The 26,263-nt window shown below is 45.8% G+C and overlaps 1 protein-coding gene across 2 annotated transcripts in view; it reads left to right on the forward strand.

Moving 5' to 3' along the window:
* Positions 1-910: 910 nt before the first annotated feature.
* Positions 911-26,263, forward strand: part of MME (membrane metalloendopeptidase) — a 493,355-nt gene continuing 468,002 nt past the window's right edge. The window contains exon 1 of one of the 2 annotated variants that reach the window (XM_078667833.1): positions 911-1,823. The gene's annotated coding sequence lies outside the window, so the exon portion shown is untranslated. Of the gene's footprint in view, positions 1,980-26,263 lie in introns of both variants that reach the window. The other variant, XM_078667832.1, reaches the window with a different exon arrangement.

Below are 26,263 nucleotides of genomic sequence, written 5' to 3' on the forward strand. Positions count from 1 at the left end.
AATATGTATTCCCTTGTTTCCTAGGCTCATGGGACAAAATTAGAAAGTACATGAGCTAAAAAACATTATTTCACAGACGTAATGCTCCAGTTTACTTGAATGATACTCTGTCTAGAAAGGAGATTGTGACAACCAGGGGCATAGGTTTCATTGGTGCAGCGAGTGCAATGACACTGGAGCTCAGAGGCCAGAGGGCTCACTGAACCATATTTATTGCTGTGTTTTATAATTTGCACCGCACTGAGGACCATGACTTCCTTCTTGCACTAGGCTAGGGGTGGGCGGAATTCGCAGAGTTTCACTCCGTGGGATTCGGCAGAGTTACAGAAAAGTCAGTGAGAGTCCATGGAATTTCAGCAACTGGTGAAAAATATGCAGCTTACGCCGCTTGCGCTGCAACTTAGTGCCAGTAGCGCGAACTGTGCAGAAAATCAGCGCAAATGGCACCTTGCATTGCGCAAGAGCACACAGCCATTGGAGTTGATTTTGCTGCCACTTGAGTAGAAAATCTACTTGAGCTGCAGCAAATCTACACGGACTGCCGCTCTCTGACTGCGACCGCTTGTGAACACCGTCGACCGCCCGTGTTTGAAAATTGCGCTAGGTGCTTACAAATCCCATTCGCGCATTCTGGAGCCTCGCAGTAGAAAATCTCTGCCATGTGGTGATTGGAGGGATTTAGGCAGAACTCTGCGCTAAATAGCAACGCAGAGTGGCCAAAATTCCGCCAATTCCACGGGTGGAATGGAACATCCCACCCACCCCTGCCTGGTTACCCTACTGCAAGCAACCCATACAGCTGTTCTCCCAGGTGTCCTGGTGTTCATAGTGTGAGCTAAGTGTTTAGAAGTCCAGTTGAGCAACTGCTGCTGCGGTTCGGCACTATCAGCCCAGCACCACCTTGTGCCCAGTGTCACAAGCACGGACGCTGCCGTTCGGTCCGAGAGACACCCCCTGTTCAGCTAATCAGGGAATGGTTGGCAAAGCTGGGCGCGTGGCAGGGGCAAAGTAAGACCGTGCCTGACGGATCAAATTTTTACTAAGATTTTAAGAGCGGACCCTTGAGGTCACGCCAAGCTGCTTCTCACGCGAAGGGTTTGCTTCATTTGCGTCCTGCTCTGTCCCTGCAGCCGGCAGAGCGTGCTGCTTCCCTCGGAGCACGGAGCTCCCGGACCGTGCGCCTCGGAGCCCTGTGCTTAGCTGCATGTGGAACACGCCGGGGTAACAGTTCTGTGGCTAAACCTGCGAGGGGGACCTTACTGCGGAACTCTAATCAACTTATTAGGCTCACTGGTCGGTCACACCCTGGACCGTCTGCTTTTTTTTTTTAACTCTTTTTGTCTCCTAAAATTGATTTTTTTTTTGTGAGTTAGATATTTGAATAAACATCGCTCTACATATGCGGAGAGGACCTGGGACCCAGAACCCCTGTGGTTTTGCGGGAACATCCTTCTGACCGATTCGATACTTCCAGGATAAGGAACCTTGCTCGTTTGGGTGCGATCCTTCTGATCTGTATTTTTCTGTATAAACTGACATCTTGACGTGCTGTATGTCACGATATCCTCGTTGTTCGGTCTCTCGCGGTTGGGAGATGATTCTCTGGCACTTGCTGTCGGTCCTGACAGCGATGGATAGATGAGCTGCGAGCGCCCAGAAACACCCAGGCAGCGCTACTCTCTTTTCAGCCCGTGCAACCCGGGTGACTCACCTGTAAATGGACAGCGGCTCTCTTCAGCGCTTTGTGGGGAGGTCGCCTCCTACTTTTTGATTATCGGCCATGCCAGAGGGCACCCCCGAGACAGTTCCGGGAACCACACCTGGTGAGTGAGAGAGGGGGAGGGGGAGGATGGCGAGGCACACATCTTTTTAAGTGCCTTCGGGCTTACTTGCCTTCTTGCAACAGCTGTCGTCTGCCGGCCACATCTGCCAATTCACCATTTCGCCCTGATTTCGAACGCCGGCCACTTCGCAGTGACGTGAGTTTTGCGCCGATTTATTGGTCCAAACTGATAAATTTCTGCTTTAGCTGTATCTAATGTCACTCGCTCGTATGAATACCGGATACTTTTATGTTGCACTTTTCCAGTAATCTAATTGTTAAATTCTTTCCTACGGTGTTCACGAGACAGCAACAATGTTGCTAAATTCGTTATTAACTTGTTTATTCCACTTTGGGGCATGACTGGTGCGCGAGTAATCTAGAGTAAAAGTGATGTCACCTCAGTACATTGCATTGTATTGACCGCGTGGGCAGTGCCAGGAGGCACACGGCACTGTGTGCCTGCGCTTTATAAGTAAGACATTAAAACATTAATCTTGTAAACCAATAAACCTGGCAGGTCGTAAGGTGCCTTTGTCCTCCAGATGCAGCCAACCGGTAACAGCTTCAGCAATGAGCCGACTGGATCACTGAACCGCTTGTCTTTTTCCTCCAATCGATGCATTTTTTTTTTTAGTTTTGCTTGTTCTAACTTTATTTTTATTTTTTACTCTACACGTCAAAGCGCCTCAACGTTTCATGAACCTATATTTTATCCTCCAACTCGGAGAGTGGCGCAGACACAACACGATCCGCTTATCCGAACCCTTCAGCAGCCACGCTGTTATTTTTCCAAGAATTCACCGGGTCAGCTAGGGGTAAAGAATTTCAGACTGCGTTGTGAGTTGGTTGAACAGGAGCCTTCCCACAAGCGCTCCTTGTGAGAGCGCCTAGACGAAGGGCTGGCTGTAATGCACAGCGCCCAGAGCCCCGGAGAGTCGGCCTGCTACGCCGTCCACTGTAAAGGTCAGGCAGAAAGCTGTCCTAAAGGCAGCACACCCACCGAGAGCAGTCGGTGCGGAAAAGGTTAAATTACTTGTTTACATTCTGCCTAGGTGGGCAGTTAGTGAAGGCTTTCTAAAGTGCCCGGAGAAGTATTCATACACATAGCGGTGATACATATTTATATATATATACACATCTTTTCCCTCACCGGATTCAGTATAAGGTGCTTATTATGTCAACGTAACGTCTCTGTTGCATTATATAATTAAATTACGGGTTGGGAGTAGCTCTTGTTATTACAGAACAACCCAAGGTTTTAAAGCCTGTTATCAAGGAAATGCTACAATTACACCGTCCCTTTCAATCTCTGATTTTAACCAATGAGGAATTTTTGTTTTATAAGTAATACAAAGGGTGTGGAAGGCAACGCATTTTCCCATAGACACAGAATGGGCTTTTACTAAAATCACATGGTTCTTACGTAAATCACACAAGTAACTTCATCTTTGACGAAGGAATTTAAGCTATCTGAGTTCATCTGAGGTGTTTTAACAGAATTTTGTCTAGGGACTGCTCCATTTCGCATACTCTAATCCTAGCCACACATCTCAAGTACTGTGCCCAAATTTATATGTGGCTTACTATTGTCATATTAAGCCAGAAGGCTGACTTTTTAGCTTCTTGGAGATGAGTGTTTATTAAATTTCTAGTGTCACTCACGACAGACCAGGCGCATCATTTATAGTAGGACTTGTTGTGGGCCTTGAGGATTGGGGGGCCCATCAGTTGGCTAGGAGGAGTATGGCAGTGGTAATCTATTGGGGGATGCTATTGACTTCACAGCAATGCATGGTGGCTTCTGTGCCCCCATAATTTAGGTTTCATCTATAATACTTTTGACCTACACAATATTGTCAATTTTTACTTTTGTGACTCTACTTATGATAGCAGGGCATGTCCTAGACAGAGAGCTTAGACTGCCTCTTTCTGTTTCCAACTAGTTCAGTCTAAAGTCCATTCATTTACTCACGAGACATTCAGAGTTATATTATATATACACAAACTTTAGATACCTAAAACATACAAAAATAGGTGTTTGTCTCTGCGCGTAGCCAGCACAACCATTCATGATACAGTCACATGTTAAATGAGTGGGCTTTAAACAGTGCAAGCGCAAAACAATTGTCAGTTGTCACTGCACTGAGAAAGAGCAGTCTCCCTAATATGCCCCTGTGTTAAATGAGTGCACATTTTACAGCGCAGAGCATAAAAACAGACACGCGACTCTGCACTAAGCCAGCACAGCTTTTCATGATACTGTCCCAGGTGCATTAATGGCATTTTATTAGCAAAATGACCCAGAGAGAGTCATTTGTAAAAATACATTTCCTATTGGTAAACTTTTTGTTGAATGCTGCCCACTTCCGGTAAGTAGTGGCTAGTTTGAACTATTTGGTTTGAATTGTGTGTATTTTTATGCAAATAGGGAAAAAAGTTAGTCTAGAACCAGACAGGTAAAAGGAAGACGAGGTAATAAAAAAACAGCAGGTAAGGGCAGTGGTAGGGTCAGGTGAAGGGGTAGGGTGAGTGTTTAGTCAAGGGTTGGAGTGAGGGTTAGAGATGGCAGAGTTTAGGGTGAGGCATAGGTTAGTATTAGAACCTGGCAAATTCTTTTTTTGCTTTCAGAGTTTTATATGGAGCACACTTGAACAGAAGGTATCAGGTATGAGAGTACTTCACACAAGCACCAGTTGTGGTTTATGAGGACACTTTAATTTTTTTTTGTTAGGCACAGGGAGATCAAGTGAATTGCCCAAAATCATAGGATGTTGCGCATTCTTGCCGAGGCTAAAACCTGGTTCCCCAGATTTGAGGTCGACCTCTCTAGGTGTTAGGCCTCATCCCCTTCTTAAGTGACGCAATGTTTGTAATTTCGTGTGAAATGAAAGAAATCCCGTAGGGTAAACTTTTAAAACAACGCTAGATACCATGCATCAATAGTCTCTCACTCTCATTCCACTCTACCAACTTGCTCCCCTTACGCACCAATGGATTGTGCCATATATATTAGAAGGACTCCCACAGAAAGTAAAAGTGCACACATTTATTTATTACACATGACAAAGATTTAATAAAAATACATAGGCCTAACGGTCTACTCAATGATCCAAAGTTAAAAACAATGCTAGAAAAATAAATCGACAAAAATTAAAAACACACACTCAAGAGAGTTCCACAGTCAGACTGATATAATCGGTCTTTCACAATTAACACATCTACTACTACACAGTATTGCTTGCACTGTTAGATAGATTCCATTATTCTCAATATTCCAACAGTGCTAAGTTAGTAGATTGTGCATATTCATTTGGCGTCGACGCGTTTCGATGGGTCATTGAAACATTTTTTCCATCTTTATCAAGACAAGTTCATATCTCTCACTAGTTGAAGTAAAATTGTTCTCAAGCAAACACCTTAAGAATTATAGCAGAGTTCCTATTCTTATTTGGCTCGTCTGTATTTTCTTTATAAGTTACCGCAGAATATACCATGAAGCATATTCACATATCAGGCAGCTGATTTAATGTTCCCGTACTGATACTTGTATTTTCGCTTGGAGATTCTTATTTCTATTGTATTCCAGGAATTCACCTCCTGATCCCTGGGGGTCTTATAATCTTTGTAAGGAATATGGTTATATTTCCTTTATTTCTTTCGTGCGGTTATGGCTGCTCGGTGATATTCAATTTACGAGTCAGACCATTTGTCCGGAATTCTGGTGTAGAAAGAGGCGGCGTCCCTGGAGGTGCATTTGCAGAGTGCGGAGAAAGGGGGCATGGCCTGTGTCCACCTCTCAGCTCTCTCTGCGTAGGACTTACTGGAGATACTAGGTAGGCTAGTTGGCCACTAAGGACCCCCAGCAGCATAGGGGATTTCAATATCCATCCAGGAACATGCCAGGGAGTGCATTTGCAGAGTGGTGGGCAAAGGGGGCGTGGTCTGCTATGAGAACTTAGCAATCCTGCTATGTGGGACTTACTAGAGGTAATAGGAGGGGTAGTTGGCCCCCAAGGATGGCCTTGGTGGCCAACTACCCCACCTGTTACCTCCAGTAAGTCCCACACAGTGGGATTGCTAAGAAGTCTTCGGAGGCCACCTCCACTATCTCCACAACTATGCAAAGGTGCCTCCTGACATACTACTGGTTGGGGGATGAAGTCCACTTTACTCCTGGGGGCCTTCGGGGGGCAAGAAACCCTCCTGGTACCTGCTGTAAGTCTTATGCAGCGGATTTCCTGAGCACTGGTCGGAGGCTCAGCCCCCTTTCTCCACCACTCTGCAAACGCGACTACTAGTTAAAGAAGCATTTGCAATGTTATAGGTCTCACATTTGTAAGAGTTAGAGCTAGAGCTATTTGAGTTGTAAATGTAAAAGTTTTTTACTAATGTTTTTTGGAGGGGAGTGGTTGTACGTTGTGTGTAGTGGAATTATGTGGTATGTTGTGCAGTGAAATTGTGTGGATAGAAAGTATGTGGTGTTTAGTGTATAGTGGGATTATGTGTTATGGAGAGACTTTATGTGGTATGATAGTCTGTGTTGTTGAGCGGTAACCTCAGGTTTAGTCTTCCTAGTTTCTATAGAAGCTAAACTATAAATGCAATGAGAAAAAAAGAAGGAACCACTGAGGAGCACTTCTGGACCTAGTCAGAGGTATGAGCAGGGTCACTTGAATTATGCGACTGTTCGGCTGCACAGATTTTAGCATAATTATACATTTTCCGCATTTGCCACATAATTAATTATCTGCTGAATAATCAGCAGATTTGAGCAAATTAAAACCTTGTTTCTAGCTTAAATGGCCCAAATGTTACCAAAAATGGAGCAACAAGTGTTACAGCATGGCGGAAGGCCCTTTGCAAACCTGGAATAGTCAACTGTTACTGCTAAAAGTGGGCTGTTAAATTGGTACTAATGGTGCGCAAACCACTCTTGCTTCTTTCTGTGCCTCTCTTGTCTCTTTCTATTTCTTTCTGCATGTTTCTTCCTTTTTCTGCACTTCTCTTGCCTGTTTCTGTACATCTCTTCTGCTTTCTGCACCTCCCTTCTTTCTGCACCTCTCTTTCTTCTTTCTGCACCTCTCTTGCTTCTTTCTTCTGTACCTCTGTTACTTCTTTCTGCACCCTCTTCCCACTTTCCGCACGCCTCTTCCCTCTTTCTGCACCTCTGTTGCCTGTTTCATCACCTCTTTTTCCTCTTCCTCGTTCTGTACTTTTCTTGCCTCTTTCTGCACTTCTCTTCCCTCTTTCTGCATTTCTGTTGCTTCTTTCTGCACTCCTCTTTCCTCTTTCTGCACCCCTTTTGCCTCTTTCCACACATCCGATGCTTCATTCTGCACGTCTCTTGTTTCTTTCTGCACCTCTATTGCTTCTTTCTGCACACCTCTTGTCTCTTTCTGCACCCCTCTACCCTCTTTTGAACCTCTATTGCCACTTTTTGCACCCCTTGCCTCTTTCTTCACCCCTCCTCTCTCTATCTGCAACCCTCCTCCCTCTTTCTGCTTCTCTCTTGCCTCTTTTTGTACCCCTTTTCCCTTTTTATGTACCTCACTTGCCTGTTTCTGCACCTCTTGCATCTTTCCGCAGTTCTTTTGCCTCCTTCTGCACCTCTGTTGCTGCTTATTTCTACAGTTCTCTTGCCTCTTTCTGCACCCGCTTGCCTCTTTCTGCACCCCTTTTGCTTCTTTCTGAACTTCTTTTTGTACCTCTCTTGTTCTTTCTTCGCCCTTGCCTCTTTCTGCACCCCTCGTTCCTCTATCTGCACCTCTCTTGTCTCTTTCTGCACCGTTCTTGCCCCTTTCTGCACTTCTGTTGCCTCCTTCTGTACCTCTGTTGCTTCTTTCTGCACCTCACTTGCCTGTTTCTGCACCTCTTGCATCTTTCCGCAGTTCTTTTGCCTCCTTCTGCACCTCTGTTTCTGCTTATTTCTACAGTTCTCTTGCCTCTTTCTGCACCCGCTTGCCTCTTTCTGCACCCCTTTTGCTTCTTTTTGTACCTCTCTTGTTCTTTCTTCGCCCTTGCCTCTTTCTGCATCCCTCGTTCCTCTACTTGCACCTCTCTTGTCTCTTTCTGCACCTCCCTTGCCCTTTTCTGCACCTCCCTTGCCTCATTCTGCACTTCTCTGGCTTTTTCTACAGCTCTCTTGTTTCTTTCAGCAACTCTCTTGTCTCTTTCCTCACTCTTCTTGCTTCTTCTGCACATCTGTTGCTTTTTTAGCACTTCTCTTGCCCCTTTCTAAGCTTCTCTTGCCTCTGTTGCTTCTTTCTGTACCCCCTGACTCTTTCTGCACCCCTCCTGCCTCTTTCTGTACCCCTCTACTCTTTTTCTACACCTCTCTTGTCTCTTTCTGCACCCCAGTTCCCTCTTTCTGCACATCTCTTGCCTGTTTCTGCAATGCTCTTCCCTCTTTCTGTAGTTCTCTTGCTTCCTTCTGTACCTCTGTTGCTTCTTTCTGCACTTCTCTTGCCTCTTGGTGCAACCCTCTTGCCTGTTTCTGCATCCCTCTTGCCTTTTTCTGCACCTCTGTTGGTTCTTTCCACACTTCTCTTGCTTCTTTTGGCACATCTCTTGCCTCTTTCTGCACCTCCGTTCCTTCATTTTGTACTTCTCTTGCTTCTTTCTGCACTTTTCTAGATTCTTTCTGTATCATTCTTGCCTCTTTCTGAAGCCTTCTTTCCTCTTTCTGTACTATTCTTGCCTCTTTCTGTACCCCTCTTCCCTCTTTCTGCATCTCTCTTGCCTCTTTCTGCAGTTCTCTTGCATCTCTCTGTACATCTGTTTATTCTTTCTGCACTTTACTTGTTTTTTGCTGTACATCTCTTGCTTCTTTCTACAACCCTATTCCCTCTTTCTGCACCTCTCTTGCTTCTTTCTTCTCCTCTCTTGCCTCTTTACATACTTCTATTTCTCTTTCTGCACTTCTCTTGCCTCTTTCTGCACTTCTCTTGCCTCTTTCTGCTCACTTCTTACTCTTTCTACACCTCTATTCTTTTTTCAGCACTTCTCTTGCTTCTTTATGTACTTCTCTCACCTCTTTCTGTATTCAAATGGAAAGTGCAAGCTGTCAAGTTTAAAGGTCTGCATACTCTCATGACTGAGGTATATGTCTACTTGTACATGTATTCTCACGCGTGTTATGCACCTGAAGATGGTAGCCTAAAAAGCGGGTAGCTTCTCCTATAGCTGGTCAAATCTTCTCAGTTCTGCTATGTCATTCGGTTGCACAGGCAGACATGTCTTATTTATATAGGTGTTATAGAGTCCCTCAAATATACTATTGAATACCCAAGTGGCCTGTATTATGAGCAGAACGAAATACATACACCTTTTTATACACAAATTAACAGAGTATGCTGTTTGAAGGAACAGGTATTCAAGTATTTGTATGTTTATTTTTATGTAACATGTCACTAGGTAAAAGCAGAGACACACGCATGCATACCTTCACAAACTTGGTCAGAGTTACAACAGTTATATGTTTAGGACTGTATTTTTACTTTTGGTAGATTTAACATTCTGAGCAGTCGATGAATAGTGTACCTTCAAGAGAAAAGTGAGTTTTAAGAGATCTTGGGTGAAGGATTAGTGATTAGGCTACTTTGTATGAGTCTGTGGAAAAGTACAGTCAAAGAAGGCCTCTTTCTGCATCTCTGTTGCTTCGTTCTATACTTCTCTTGCTTCTTTCTCCACCTTTCTTCCTCTTCCCGGACTTCTGTTGCCTCTTTCCGCCTTTTTCTTGTTTCTTTCTGCACCTCTCTTGCTTCTTTCTGCCCCTTTCCTCTTCTTTCTGTATACGTGCTACCTATGTAAGCATAGTTAGAAATTAGCATTTAAAAAACCTTAGAAATTCACTGAAAAACCACATGTTTCAGGGACTTTATGGTTAGTAATTAGCATTTAAAAAAACCTTAGAAATTTACTAAAAAAGCACAGGTTTTAGGGACGTTATCATTTGAATTAGCATTTAAAAAACCATAGGTTTTCACTGAAAAAACACAGGTTTCAGGGACATTATACTTAGGCTGACATTTTACTCGTACAAAACCAGAGAAATTCAGCCAGTATAGTTAGCTGAGCGAAATAAAACATGCGCCCCGCAATGCACTGCTGATGACATCACATATTACATCACTCATGACATAGTCAGTGACATCATTGATGACATCACTGATGACATCTCAAATGACATCACTGATGACAACATCCACTTAATATCTGATGCACATACTCCCACCCTAATATAACCTTTCATACACCTACTCTAAAACACAGACTACCATTCTCGAAACCATAGACACACCAATACCGGTTAGTACATATCCACTTACTGATTTAAAGGTCTTAAAATACATCCACTCACTCACCCATACAGTCATTCATACACAAAGTCACTCATTCATACTGCCACTGATATATGCACTCATACACCCATGCAGACATTCACATACCACCACTCACCCATAGAGTTACTCACACACCTAGTCAGTCACCCAAAGAATCAATCACACTGCCATTTACTCGCCTATACAGTTATACACACACCACCTCACTTATTAATTCAGATACTAACACATACTTATTCTCTTTTACAATCACTGACACAAGCACACACTCATCCATACAGCCACTCTCACAATCACTCACTCGCACATATAGTCACTTATGTACTCCAACACTCACATATACTGCCTTTCACATATGTAGTTACTCACACATATACCACTGAGACCTCCATTCACTCACAAACACAGCATACGCACACTCATTCACCTATACAGCCTCTTGCAGAGGCACTCATGAACCCATGCACCCAGTGAATCACCCACACATATATCCATGTAGGTAGTCACATACCCCACACAGACACTCAGGCACCCATACAGGTACTCAGACAACCAATCATTAACCCATATAGATACTTATGCAGCTACTCACCAACCCATACAGCCACTTACACACCAACTGACAGACTGATACAGACATTCCCACACACGAGGCATTCACCCATGCACTAAAACACATTTAATCACTCACTAATACAGTCAGCCACGCACCCACTAAATCATCTATTCAGACACTCATATACCCACTCATTCTTCAATACACCTTGGCGTGTACATATAATATTCTTACACTTTTTTTAGAAACACTCAGTCATTGGAAGATGCCATCATTGATGTCATTTGAGATGTCATCAGTGATGTCATCAGTGATGTATTTTACCATGTCATGAGTGATGTAATATATGACGTTATTACCTGTGCATTGCGGGGTCGCAAGTTAGCTCATTTTACTATAATGGCTGAATTTCTATGGTTTTGTACAAGTGAAATATCAGCCTAACTATAAAATTCCTGAAACCTGTTTTTTTTCAGTGAATATATAAATATATATATATATATATCTGCGCTCCACTCTCTGCCAAACGCTCTCGCACTCACTAGTGGGTGCTTGGTGCACGAGGGCAGACTCGCTCAAGTATCCACACTCCCAAAATGATTACCAGCACTCATGGGGGTGAATCCTTGTTCGGATTTATTGGCACATAAATTTACAAAACAAAACAAACGTGTTTCAGCGGTACTCCTTCCTCAGTGTTGGTATCATTTTGGGAGCGTGGATATATATTAATACCTTTTTGTTCATTGGTATCCCCCGACTCTGCGTTAAGACTACTATACTACAAGTTGCACCACATATGGAGACTTTTGTGACTCTAACTTATGTTTGGCGTCATATACCAGAGTATTGCCTCACACATGATTTGTAAATTGAAGCTGACAGATTGACACTGCGAAGGAAAGTTATGGTTTCCTTGTGAGGTATACTTTACATTGTACTCAATGTCACTGCCTGTTTGCGCTATAATGACTCATGAACTAATCCTATAGCTAACTTATGCACATGTAAGCAACATTATAGCCCTCGATGTTGGGATATGTGGGTACTTGATGTGGGTGAGGGTTACATGGCTTTATGGGATCTGTAGTGCCAAAAAGATATTGGCATAACCTAGCGGTTAACATTTGAGTTAAAGGACACACTATGTGTTGATAGTCACTCAGTTCGTCCCTCTAGACCAATCTATAAAGCCCCTCCCCTTACTCATTGTGGCCCTAACTCACTAGTCTATTTGGTAAAAGGGTATGTTGAGTGCTAAGGGCAGCGGGTGATAATGTGTCCCTCAGTATATTCGGACAGTTAGGTATGCCAATTGATTATATCATAGGTTATTGCCGCTGCTCAATATGATTTAATTTGATATGTGCAACATGTTTGTATATGATTTTGTTACCCAGAGTTGTTATGTGCATCATTGTTTTTTAATCATTTTAAAACCAATATATCTTTTTCATAACCCGACACAGAAATAAGATAATGGCATTCATGTTTGTGGATTTAGATGTGAACTTTCACTATTTTTTATTTAATTGGAAGTGGTTTCAGATGCATTATGCATTGCATAACGCTACACATAGGTATAATGTGTGCTCAGATTTGATAGGGACTACATCTCCCAAGATTCAAATTGTGAATGCTTTCATACACTCCGCTTATGTCTATGTTGGGCATGGTTATATGTATTTGAATGTCGTTGGCGCAGGTCAGTTTGAGAAATCCTGCGTGGACAGCCAAAACATTTCTCTTCGGTCGCTGGGTTGAGGGAGGCCCTTGTAATAAAGAAGCCTTGAAACTGTAGTCTTTGAGTGCGTGCCTTCTTCATTTGGAGTAAGGATCGTTGTGGATATTTTACAGCGTTGGCGGTGAATGCTGTTTCACGCAACACCAGTTACCCTTCATCTTGGGCTTTTCCTTTCCCACTGCAACAGTCTTCTTGCAGCATGATTTATGCTTTCAGGATCAGCCCCCAGAGGAAGTGCCGGAATGGGAATTGCAGGATGACAGCAGCATTGGGAGGCAATGATCTTGTAGCGTGGCGGTTTGTTGACTGCGAGCACGGGATCAATGCTTCCCCTGCCTAGAAATGCCTCACTCCACGGAGTGGCGTAGCTCTGGTTACTGTGCACTACTGACGCTCATGCGGAAGTGGTGAGGAGTGATGTGGCTTAATACCTTTTTAGGTCTCGCCTGAGCCAATGCGCTTGCGCATTGCTCCGGCGAGATTATAGGAAGCGGAAAAGAACAGTCTACCAAAACCGCTGCGGAACGCATACAGTTCATGTGATCTATGCGCGTGCTGAGATCCAGCCACATTACACACCACCATTTGTCTGTGCCTCGGCATCAGACTTCAAAGGCTGCCCCTCCCCACGACACAGCAATGCCTAGAGCTTGTTTCTTGACGAAAGTGAAAGCCTACTGTGCTTGTTTACAGTAGCCTTGCTCCTCAAATGCTGTTGCTGTTGTTGTAATCTTGGTATGCCCCTCTTCTCCCCCTTCTCTCCCCTTCCCCAATGTTGGTCTTTCCTACCTTAGAATGTTGGAGTGAAGCTCGCCTTGGAATGTTGGTGAGCTCACTCTAGTGGTTGGCACTGAAGAATCCGGTTCATATTAAACTCTTTCTCACCTCACATCATGTGGAGTCTTCTCTTAACAAATTGGCGACGAATACCGTGCTGGGGACGGTTGGATTCTTTCCCCTGTTATCATTGCCGACTACGAAAGTCAAATAATTCCTAAAGAAGGTGAAGCTGCAATCTCGACGATCAGTGGATGGTGCTGGCTATCGTAATTCCTGTTTTTGTGGTTGTCAGCGCGACGATCAGTGGATGGTGCTGGCTATCTTAATTCCTGTTTTTTGGTTGTCATCGGCTGCAACGCGGCGTTCAAGGGAGGCGGAAGAATTTTATGCATCACAACGTCTTCCCGGGTATATTGCCTCAGAAGCAGTCGAGCAGTCCCGCCTTCTTCTGTCAAGAAGCTGATTTAGTGATTGCGAAGGAGTTGCCGGGTAACGGGACGCTTCTTTCAGCTCTGCCTGGTTGTTGTCACAGGAATCCACGTCGGAGTATCCGCTCCGCCCTCCTCGCACTCTGTTTCATCAGTTCCTCCTTGACGGACCGCCTTGGGAGGAGAAATGTGACGAGGTAGGAGCGGGTTCCGCCTTTCCGTCATTGTTTACCTGGCTGCGTTGCCGTCCCTGAGACCTTCTGCGCAGTTAGAGTCATAAGAAACTGTGCATAACGAACTATTGAAAAGCGCGGAAAAGGTAGGAAGCTCCGTTGATTTTATTCTCGTCACTCGACAAGCTGGGTGGTGGGGCCTATCCTGTCGTCGAGGGATTCATTAAATGATTGTGACTCATCGATAAATTCTGTCAGAGAAGGTGCAATCTGGTTCTTAGCGCACAACTTCTATGTGGAGTATTTTCCAGTTGCCGTCGAGGGACATGTGACTGACTTTAACCGTCAATAAGTTTTGCCTGCTCTTTAGCTCCCTGCTTCAACTAGGATTTCACTCTCCACGGCATTTTATCTTTGACTACATAGTGTAATTCACCTTATTCTTTCAAGTCTCTCATAGACTCGTGAAGAGATATTATTACAGTGTAAGGGGTGTTAATTTTTAGCGCCAAGAGTGTCTTCAAGGTCTCTCCCCTGATTTCTAACCCAATACTATGTATAACATGTTCAAAATATAGAATGTGCATTCAGGTGTTTCCACTATTAATGAACATTTAGTTTAGTTATTTCTCCACAGGTGCCATCACGTGTTTTCTTCGCTGATTGTGACAGCTCTGGACTCTTATTATCGTGTCCTCTAGGATATTTCTCAAAGAGGTTATTGGTGTGATAGTCACTATTTTGAAGAAACGGTGATAGCTACCTCTGCTATTCTCTTTGTTTCTACTCCTCTCACTGTTCTCCTCTACTCTTTTTTCTAGCTTCTTCTTAATATTTCATTCTACCTTCTCTATCTTTTCTTTCCTCAAACATGACTGCTTTAAATATGGCCCAGCCACCGCCATTTTTGGATGAGGCAGGTGATCCTCTTATTTCTTGGAAAAATGGTTTCATTTGTTTGAGTCATACTTGATTGCTATTGGTGTAAATAGATTTTCATCCTTAAGGAAGCAACACATTCTACTTCATAATTTGGGTAAATATGGAAGGGATGTGTTTGAGGATTTGCCTGAGATAGCTGATGGAGGTGCTAACATCAATGTGGGGGGTGATGGAGTAGTTCAACCAGATGTGTTTGAGGCTACGGTTAAAAAGTTGGCAGAGCAATTTGGGGACAGAATTAATATTGTCCTTGAGCGTCATACATTTTTCTTACGTGTTCAAGGGAAAAATGAAAAAGTAAAGAATTACATTGCTGTTTTGAGGGGTTTGGCAGCCACGTGTGATTTTGGTTTGCTCACAGAGTCCTTAATCAGGGACCAATTAGTTAGGTGCACATGTGAAAAGAAGATTCAGGAGAGACTTTTAGCAGAAGCGCCTGATTTACAAAGAGCTATAGATATTGCTATTAGTATAGAGCACACAAGCTACTGTATGAATGAAATGAAGGAAGCTAATGATGTAAAACAGGTTAGTGACAACTGTGTGCACAAAGTAGTTCAAAAAGATATTAAATCTAAATCTTCCCAACCCGAGGTGAATAAACAAAGTGCACAGCCTAACAAGCCCAAATGCTATAGATGTGGTAACCCAAACCATTTGGCTAATGATGTGAAGTGTCCAGCAAGGGGCGTCACTTGCAGTAATTGCAAAAAAAGGGGTCACTTTTCAAGAGTGTGCCATGAAAAGAAAAGTACTACTCACATGGTGGTCCAAGATTCTGAACAAACATTGCAAGGGGACATTATTTTCCAAGTGTTGAACATTGGAGAACAGAATGGGAATCCTTATCCTGAATGTGAAATATTCCTTGATAATGTTGCATATGAGGTTTTTGCGGATTCATGTTCGCCTTACACACTGATAAATGAAACTTCTTTCAAGATAAATTCAGGCCATAAAAACTATAATCTTTTGCCTCCTGATATTAAACCAGGAGGATACAATTACAATCCCATTCCTCTGGTTGGTATGTTGCTGATGCAGATTAATTTTAAAGATAGATCTACATTGGGAAAAGTGTATATCACGGAAAAGGGATCCAATTTGTTAGGGTGAAAGCACCAAAAAGACCTAGGTATCACATTAGATCCAAATGCCCCTGAACCTGTGTTACTTATTGATAGGCCTACTGTTGGAAAGGAAGTGTGTGAAAAATTTCCAGAGATGTTTACAGATAAGTTGGGGCAGCTTAAAAGGGTTCTCCACAAAATCAAACTTAAGTCAAATTCAAAGCCTGTAGTACACAAAGCTAGGTCTATCCCTTTGCTTTTAAGAGAACCCCTACAAAATGAATTGAACAGACTGGAAGAAAACAAGATTATAGAGCGTATTGAAAGCTCTGAGTGGTTGGCCCCCATTGTCGTAGCGGCAAAAGGGGGGGGAAGGGCATCCGCCTCTGTGTTGACCTCAGGGATTTGAATGCTAACATCTGGGTGGATAGACACCCTCTTCCCAACATTAATGAAATGTTGATGGCCATTCAAGGTGCTAAGTATTTCTCAGTCTTAGATCTGTCCTCGGCTTACCACCAGGTCGTTCTCCATCCAGAATCTAAGCACCTCACGTCTTTTATAACCCCTTTTGGAGCATATCAGTTCTCAAGATTACCTTTCGTGCTCGCGTCTGCGGCCGCTGTCAGTCAGTCAAAACACTTTATTTCGATTAATTAAAATCATAAAAAGACAAACATAATCATATGTACATATATAAACATCATTTTTTACAAAATTCAATCATAAGATATATGTACAAGAGATAAAAAGTAGATGTAATCACAATACATTCAAATATCAGTATGTCATAAGAATAAAAGAATTTCATAAAATTTCAAGACATATATACAATAGATATATAATTAAAAACAATTTAAACGGGATACAGATTTCATAGTATATTATACACAGCGACCCATACTCAGCAAAAAGTGCAAACTGTAATAGAAAACACCGGAGACGTTTAACCAGCTTTATCTAACTTATTCTTCCTCCGGACTGCGGCCACCAAAAAACTAGCGACACAAAACATGTCGCTGGGGCAGGTTAACCTCTGTAAATACAAAAGGGCTGGTCTTACTTGCGTAAAGCCAGCCTCCTTCAGGATGGGTAACAGAAATTTGCCTCGCATTTCTTGATAAAATTCACAAAACATAATAAAATGCATCGTATCCTGAACAGAAAAGTTATCACATTTACAGGGTTGACTGTTTTCTGGTTTCCCCCAAGTTGGGAAATCCCCCAGAGTAAAATGTATTAGATTAAAACGAAACTTAGACAGGAGCTGTCTGTGAAAAGGGCGATTAACTATTTTCAGGTAGGGCTCAATTGAGGGAGATGTTAATAATAAGAAATTAGCTCTCACGGTCACTTTCTTAAGTTCCCGCTCCTCGCGTTCAACACTAAGCATATTAAGAAAATGCGTCTTTATCCAGCCGATATCCTCTCTTCTAATCTGTCTTTCAGCATATTATGCAAAACATCCTGCATGGTCTTGATAAAGTGGTCTGCTTCCAAGACAACATCTTACTCTATGGAGCATCTGAAAGTGAGCACAACAAAATCTTGGAGGAAGTATTGTCTAAACTCAGCAAAGCTGGTGTCACGACTCAGAAAGATAAATGCAAGATTGGTGTGGAGTCGGTGGTGTATCTGGGGCACATGATTTCAAGTGAAGGTATCAAACCCAAGGCCAGCCTGGTAGACGCTGTTAACTTGCACCTGCTCCCTTAAATAAAGACGAACTGAAATCCTTTTTGGGCCTGGTTGAGTATATGTCGAAATTTGTGAAGAACTTCGCTGACCAAGTTCAACCTCTCAGAGAACTACTCAAACAGGGAACCAAATTCAAATGGAGAATGGAACATCAACAAACATTTCAACACATCAAAGAAGCTATTTCGGAAGCTCCAATCTTGCACACTTTTGATCCGAATGCAAAGACCACACTCTCTACTGATGCAAGTAATAAAGGTCTGGGTGCTTCATTGACTCAAATGGTAAATGGCGAAGAAAGAGTGATAGCCTTCGCTTCAAGAACCTTGAAGACTGCTGAAGTTAATTATTCCACGATTGAAAAAGAAGCACTTGCGTGTTACTGCGCTATTCACCATTTCAAATTCTTCCTGTGGGGAATTCCGTTCTGCTTGAGAATGGATCACAAACCATTAATCCCGTTATTTGCCACCAAACGTTTAGAAAATACCACTCCACGCATCTCCAAGTGGCTCTTAGGACTGCAAGGGTTCAACTATTCCATTGTGCATGTCTCCGGCTCAATTTTTTTTTAGCGGATTGCCTTTCGCGTATGCCACTATTGGAAAATGAAACCGTAGAAAACAAAGAGGAGGAAACCATCCTGGCAATCGATATTCCGGCCATTAAGAAAGACGAGTGGGAGAAATCACTTCTGGAAGATGATGTAATGCGCAAATTGAAAGAAATGATTTCTAACGGCTGGCCAGGGAAAATAAATGAAGTGCATGAGGATCTCCAGGAGTTTTGGAACGTGAAGGACGAGTTGTCTATAATTGATGACCTGGTCTGGAGGGGTAACAAAATAATTCCCCCGGTTGGAATGAGAGATCACATCATAAAAATTGGACATGAAGGGCACCCGGGACGAATCTTGACTAAAATCAAAATTCGACAAAGCTATTGGTTTCCTAAAATGGACACACAAATTGAAGAGCTTGTAAAGGAATGTATTGAATGTGGGGCAAGCGATAAGTCAAAGAGTGTCCGAAAGCCTCCCCTTATTACTGTGGAGAAGCGTGGCTCAGTGGTTAGAGGCGGCAGACCTGGAAGCTGAGATCAGCCGTGGACCAGGGTTCAATTCCCCGCCTCGGCGGGTCTCGGGCTCAAAAATTCCTCGGACTTGACAATTCTCGCTCCGGTGCCTACTCGACTCACGGGGTCACACTCTGCGACTCTGGGCAATAGCTTGCTTAATCTCCACTACGGCCCCTCGCGGCGGGATGCCTGGCTTTCACCTTGTGAATACCCTACCAGGACGGGTTCCCTAAGCAAGCGCCTTGAGAATCCTGGGTGATTCGTGCGCTATATAAATCGAAATACATTTACATTTACTGTCACCGTTCCCACCAAACCTTGGAATAAACTGGGGATGGACATTATTGGTCCTTTGAATCTATTGAGTCAATCTCAAAAATGTATGTTCGTTCTGATAGATTATCATTCCCATTGGATAACGACTAAGTTTGTTCCTTCCATTTCTACAGTCTATCTCATCGAGTTTCTTAAGGAAACTTTTTCGAAAGAGGGCATTCCCAGTGAGTTGATAACGGACAATGGTGTGCAATTCACTTCTGATGAGATGAGGGATTTCCTGAACAGTTTCTCTATTGTCCACATCAAATCTCCTCTGTACTCCCCCAAATCCAATGGATTAGTGGAAAGGGTAAATAGAATGCTTAAAGACACTATTCAACTTGCTATGTCGACCAAAGAATTAGTTGTAGACAGCTTAAGGAAAATGTTGTGGTCATATCACATCACTCCTAATTCAGTGTCAGGAGTCTCCCCGTTTACTTCTCTAAAAGGAAGAAACCCAGGTTCAAAACTTACTCCCAACTGGTTGAATGGAGGGTCCCCCATGTGGGTAGACAGGAACACTGTTTCAGAGAAAGTGAAAGAAAATCAGGTCAAGTATAAAAATAGTTATGACACAAAATGGGGCACAACTGACAGAGAGTGGTTGGTTGGGGATTGGGTGGTAGTCAAAAAACCCACTCTGTTAAAATCCAAAACGTCTGCTTTCTCTAGACCCCTTAGAATCAGGAAGGTCCATAGTAACTCTGTTTTGTTAGCAGATGGTAATTTATAGAGCATGGATAGATTGGCTCGTTGCACTAATGTTCATGTTTCCGAACTTCCTAGCAACGATGACTCTGGAGAAGTGTCGGGTGATCCTACTATGGGAAGAGTTGCACGTCAATGTAGGTGTCCGGCATGGCAAGCTGACTACAGTATGTAAAGTCTATATATATATATATCAGATGGTGCACCTCTGTTCTCTCTTTTATGTGCATCCCAAGGCTAGCTAGTTCAGCATATATTTTTATCTTTTTTCATCTTTAATGCACAAATTTGGTTGTCTCCATTGCAAGGTAAACCTATCTATGTTTTGTTCATGCTGTTTTTGCTTTGCCAACTCGCCTCATATTTATGCTTGTCTGTATGCATTACTCTTTGGTACTGCTGTTACATAGGGAGGTGTGTTGTAATCTTGGTATGCCCCTCTTCTCCCCCTGCTCTCCCCTTCCCCACTGTTGGTCTCTCCTACCTTAGAATGTTGGAGTGAAGCTCGCCTTGGAATGTTGGTGAGCTCACTCTAGTGGTTGGCACTGAAGAATCCGGTTCATATTAAACTCTTTCTCACCTCACATCGTGTGGAGTCTTCTCTTAACAGCTGTGTTGCCATCTCTCTAGGGACACAGCTTGAAAACACTCGACTTGCTAGCTGCAATGCTACTTTGGCTATGCTTTGCCTCTAGACACATTGATCCCTCGCAGACTGTGCTGAATCTGCCTCTCCTGATTCTGAAACTGATCAATGCATTCACCACGCAGTCTCTTCTCTCTGTCTTATGATGTCTGCCCTGCAACCATTTACTTTGGACCCTCACCCTCACGCCTCCTCACCCTCACACCCCCTCACCCTCACACACCCCCACCCTCACCCCCATCACCCCCACCCGTCACCCTCACCCTCCCTCACCCTCACACCCCCTCACACACCCTCACACACCCTCACACCTTCACCCACCCTCTCACACCCTCACTCACCCTTACAAAGTCACACCCTCACACCCCTCACCCTCACACACCCTCTCAGCCTCACTCACCCTCAGCCCCTCACACCTCCACACACCCTCACCCTCACACCACCACATCACTCAGGGACACCACCACTTCACTCAGGGACACCACCACATCACTCAGGAACCCCACCACATCACTCAGGAACACCACCACATCACTCAGGAACACCACCACATCACTCAGGGGCACCACTCAGGGTCACCACAACATCACTCAGGGACACCACCACATCACTCAGGGGCACCACTCAGGGTCACCACCACATCACTCAGGAACACCACCACATCACTCAGGAACACCACCACATCACTCAGGGACACCACCACATCACTCAGGGGCACCACTCAGGGGCACCACCACATCACTCAGGGACACCATCACATCACTCAGGGACCCCACCACATCACTCAGGAACACCACCACATCACTCAGGGACACCACCACATCACTCAGGACCACCGCTACATCACTCAGGGACACCACCAAATCACTCAGGGGCACGACTCAGGGGCACCACCACATCACTCAGGGACACCACCACATCACTCAGGGACACCACCACATCACTCAGGAACACCACCACATCACTCAGAGACACCACCACATCACTCGGGGACACCACCACATCACTCAGGGGCACCACCACATCACTCAGGGGCACCACCACATCATGCAGGGACACCACCACATCACTCAGGGACACCACCACATAACTCAGGGCACCACTCAGGGACCCCACCACATTCACTCAGGGGCACCACCACATCATTCAGGAGCACCACCACATCACTCAGGGGCACCACTCAGGGGTACCACCACATCACTCAGGGACACCGCCACATCACTCAGGGGCATCACCACATCACTCAGCGGCACCATCACATCATTCAGGGGCACCGCCACATCACTCAGGGACACCACCACATCACTCAGGGACACCACAACATCACTCAGGGGCACCACCACATCACACAGGGACACTGCCACATCACTCTGGGACATCACCACATCACTCAGGGGCACCACCACATAACTCAGGGACCCCAACACATCACTCAGGGACACCACCACATCACTCAGGAACACCACCACATCACTCAGGGACACCACCACATCACTTGGGGACACCACCACATCACTCGGGGAAACCACCACATCACTTAGGGGCACCACCACATCACTCAGGGGCACCACCTCCTCATGCAGGGAAACAGCCACATCACTCAGGGACACCACCACATCACTCAGGGACACCACCACATCACTCTGGGCACCACTCAGGGGCACCACCACCTCACTCAGGGGCACCACCACATCACTCAGGGACACCACCACATCACTCAGGGACACCACCACATCACTCTGGGCACCACTCAGGGGCACCACCACCTCACTCAGGGGCACCACCACATCACTCAGGGTCACCGCCACATCACTCAGGGGCACCACGACATCACTCAGGAGCACCACCACAACACTGAGGGGCACCACCACATCACTCAGAGACACCACACATCACTCAGGGACACCACCACATCACTCAGGGGCACCACAACATCACTCAGGGACACCACCACATCACTTGGGGACACCACCTCATCACTCGGGGACACCACCACATCACTCGGGGACACCACCACATCACTCGGGGACACCACCACATCACTCTGGGACATCCCCACACCACTCTGGGACACCACTACATCACTCTAATACACCACCACATCACTTTAATACACCACCACATCACTCAGCCAAACCACATTATCACTCAGCACCACAACAGCACTGTCTTTGCTTGCTACCAACAAGCATTGCCAATAAAATAGGACTCGCATTAGGAAAGTCTAAGCTATTGGCTTTGTGAATAACAATGCTATTAATTCATATATTTTCAAAGCCAACTCAACTCAGGGACACCACCACATCACTCAGGAACACCTCCACATCACTCAGGGACACCACCACATCACTCAGGAACACCATCACATCACTCGAGGACACCCCCACATTACTCAGGGACACAACCACGTCACTCTGGGACACCACCACATCATTCAGGGACACAACCACATCACTCTGGGACACCACCACATCACTCGGGAACACTACCACATCACTCAGGAACACCACCACATCACTCGGGGGCACCACCATATCACTCAGAGACACCACCACATCACTCAGGGACACCACCACATCACTCAGGAACACCACCAGATCACTCAGGGGCACCACCACATCACTCGGGGACACCACCACATCACTCAGGGGCACCACCACATCACTCAGGGGCACCACCACATCACTAAGGGACACCACCACATTACTTAGGACCACCACCACATCACTCAGGGACACCACCATATCACTCAGGGGCACCACTCAGGGGCACCACCACATCACTCAGGGACACCGCCACATCACTCAGGAACACCACCACATCACTCAGGGACACCACCACATCACTCAAGGACACCACCACATCACTCGGGGACACCACCACATCACTCGGGGACACCACCACATCACTCAGGGGCAGGACCACATCACTCAGGGATACCACACATCACTTAGGGACACCACCACATCACTCAGGGATACCACACATCACTCAGGGACACCACCACATCACTCAGGGCACCACTCAGGGGCACCACCACATCACTCAGGGGCACCACCACATCACTCAGGGACGCCACCACCTCACTCAGGGGCACCACTACATCACTCAGGGTCACCACTACATCACTCAGGGACACCACCACATCACTCAGGGACACCACCACATCACTCAGCCAAACCACATTATCACTCAGCACCACAACAGCACTGTCTTTGCTTGCTACCAACAAGCAGTGCCAATAAAATAGGACTCGCATTAGGAAAGTCTAAGCTATTGGCTTTGTGAATAACAATGCTATTAATTCATATATTTTCAAAGCCAACTCAACTCAGGGACACCACCACATCACTCAGGAACACCACCACATCACTCAGGGACACCACCACATCACTCAGGAACACCACCACATCACTCGAGGACACCCCCACATTACTCAGGGACACAACCACGTCACTCTGGGACACCACCACATCATTCAGGGACACAACCACATCACTCTGGGACACCACCACATCACTCGGGAACACTACCACATCACTCAGGAACACCACCACATCACTCGGGGGCACCACCATATCACTCAGAGACACCACCACATCACTCAGGGACACCACCACATCACTCAGGAACACCACCACATCACTCAGGGGCACCACCACATCACTCAGGGACACCACCACATCACTCAGGGGCACCACCACATCACTCAGGGGCACCACCACATCACTAAGGGACACCACCACATTACTTAGGACCACCACCACATCACTCAGGGACACCACCATATCACTCAGGGGCACCACTCAGGGGCACCACCACATCACTCAGGGACACCGCCACATCACTCAGGAACACCACCACATCACTCAGGGACACCACCACATCACTCAAGGACACCACCACATCACTCGGGGACACCACCACATCACTCGGGGGACACCACCACATCACTCAGGGGCAGGACCACATCACTCAGGGATACCACACATCACTTAGGGACACCACCACATCACTCAGGGATACCACACATCACTCAGGGACACCACCACATCACTCAGGGCACCACTCAGGGGCACCACAACATCACTCAGGGGCACCACCACATCACTCAGGGACGCCACCACCTCTCTCAGGGGCACCACTACATCACTCAGGGTCACCACTACATCACTCAGGGACACCACCACATCACTCAGGGACACCACCACATCACTCAGGGGCACCGCCACATCACTCAGGGGCACCACGACATCACTCAGGGGCACCACTCAGGGGTACCACCACATCACTCAGGCACACCGCCACATCACTCAGGGGCAACACCACATCACTCTAATACACCACCACATCACTCTAATACACCACCACATCACTCTTATACAACACCACATCACAAATCCCAACCATATCATCAATCAGCACCACAAAAGCACTGTCTTTTCTTGCTACCAACAAGCATTGCCAATAAAATAGGACTCGCATTAGGAAAGTCTAAGCTATTGGCTTTGTGAATAACAATGCTATTAATTCATATATTTTCAAAGCCAACTCAACTCAGGGACACCACCACATCACTCAGGAACACCACCACATCACTCGGGGACACCACCACATCACTCAGGGGCACCACCACATCACTCAGGGACACCACCACATCACTCAGGGGCACCACATCACTCAGGGGCACCACCACATCACTAAGGGACACCACCACATTACTTAGGACCACCACCACATCACTCAGGGACACCACCACATCACTCAGCGGCACCACTCAGGGGCACCACCACATCACTCAGGGACACCACCACATCACTCAGGAACACCACCACATCACTCAGGGACACCACCACATCACTCAAGGACACCACCACATCACTCGGGGACACCACCACATCACTCGGGGACACCACCACATCACTCAGGGGCACCACCACATCACTCAGGGATACCACACATCACTCAGGGACACCACCACATCACTCAGGGATACCACACATCACTCAGGGACACCACCACATCACTCAGGGCACCACTCAGGGGCACCACCACATCACTCAGGGGCACCACCACATCACTCAGGGACGCCACCACATCACTCAGGGGCACCACTACATCACTCAGGGTCACCACCACATCCCTCAGGGACACCACCACATCACTCAGGGGCACCGCCACATCACTCAGGGGCACCATGACATCACTCAGGGGTAGCACTCAGGGGTACCACCACATAACTCAGGGACACCACACATCACTCAGGGGCAACACCACATCACTCTAATACACCACCACATCACTCTAATACACCACCACATCACTCTTATACAACACCACATCACTCAGCCCAACCACATCATCACTCAGCACCACAAAAGCACTGTCTTTTCTTGCTACCAACAAGCATTGCCAATAAAATAGGACTCGCATTAGGAAAGTCTAAGCTATTGGCTTTGTGAATAACAATGCTATTAATTCATATATTTTCAAAGCCAACTCAACTCAGGGACACCACCACATCACTCAGGAACACCACCACATCACTCAGGGAAACCACCACATCACTCAGGAACACCACTACATCACTCGGGGACACCACCACATCACTCGGGGACACCACCACATCATTCAGGGACACCACCACATCACTCTGGGACAGCACCACATCACTCGGGAACACTACCACATCACTCAGGAACACCACCACATCACTCAGGGGCACCACCACACCACTCAGAGACACCAACACATCACTCAGGGACACCACCACATCACTCAGGAACACCACCACATAACTCAGGGGCACCACCACATCACTCGGGGACACCACCACATCACTCAGGGGCCCCACCACATCACTCAGGGGCACCACAGCATCACTCAGGGACACCACCACATTACTTAGGACCACCACCACATCACTCAGGGACACCACCACATCACTCAGGGG

Source organism: Lissotriton helveticus, chromosome 11, assembly GCF_964261635.1.
Source record: "Lissotriton helveticus chromosome 11, aLisHel1.1, whole genome shotgun sequence".
NCBI classification, from domain to species: Eukaryota; Metazoa; Chordata; class Amphibia; order Caudata; family Salamandridae; genus Lissotriton; species Lissotriton helveticus.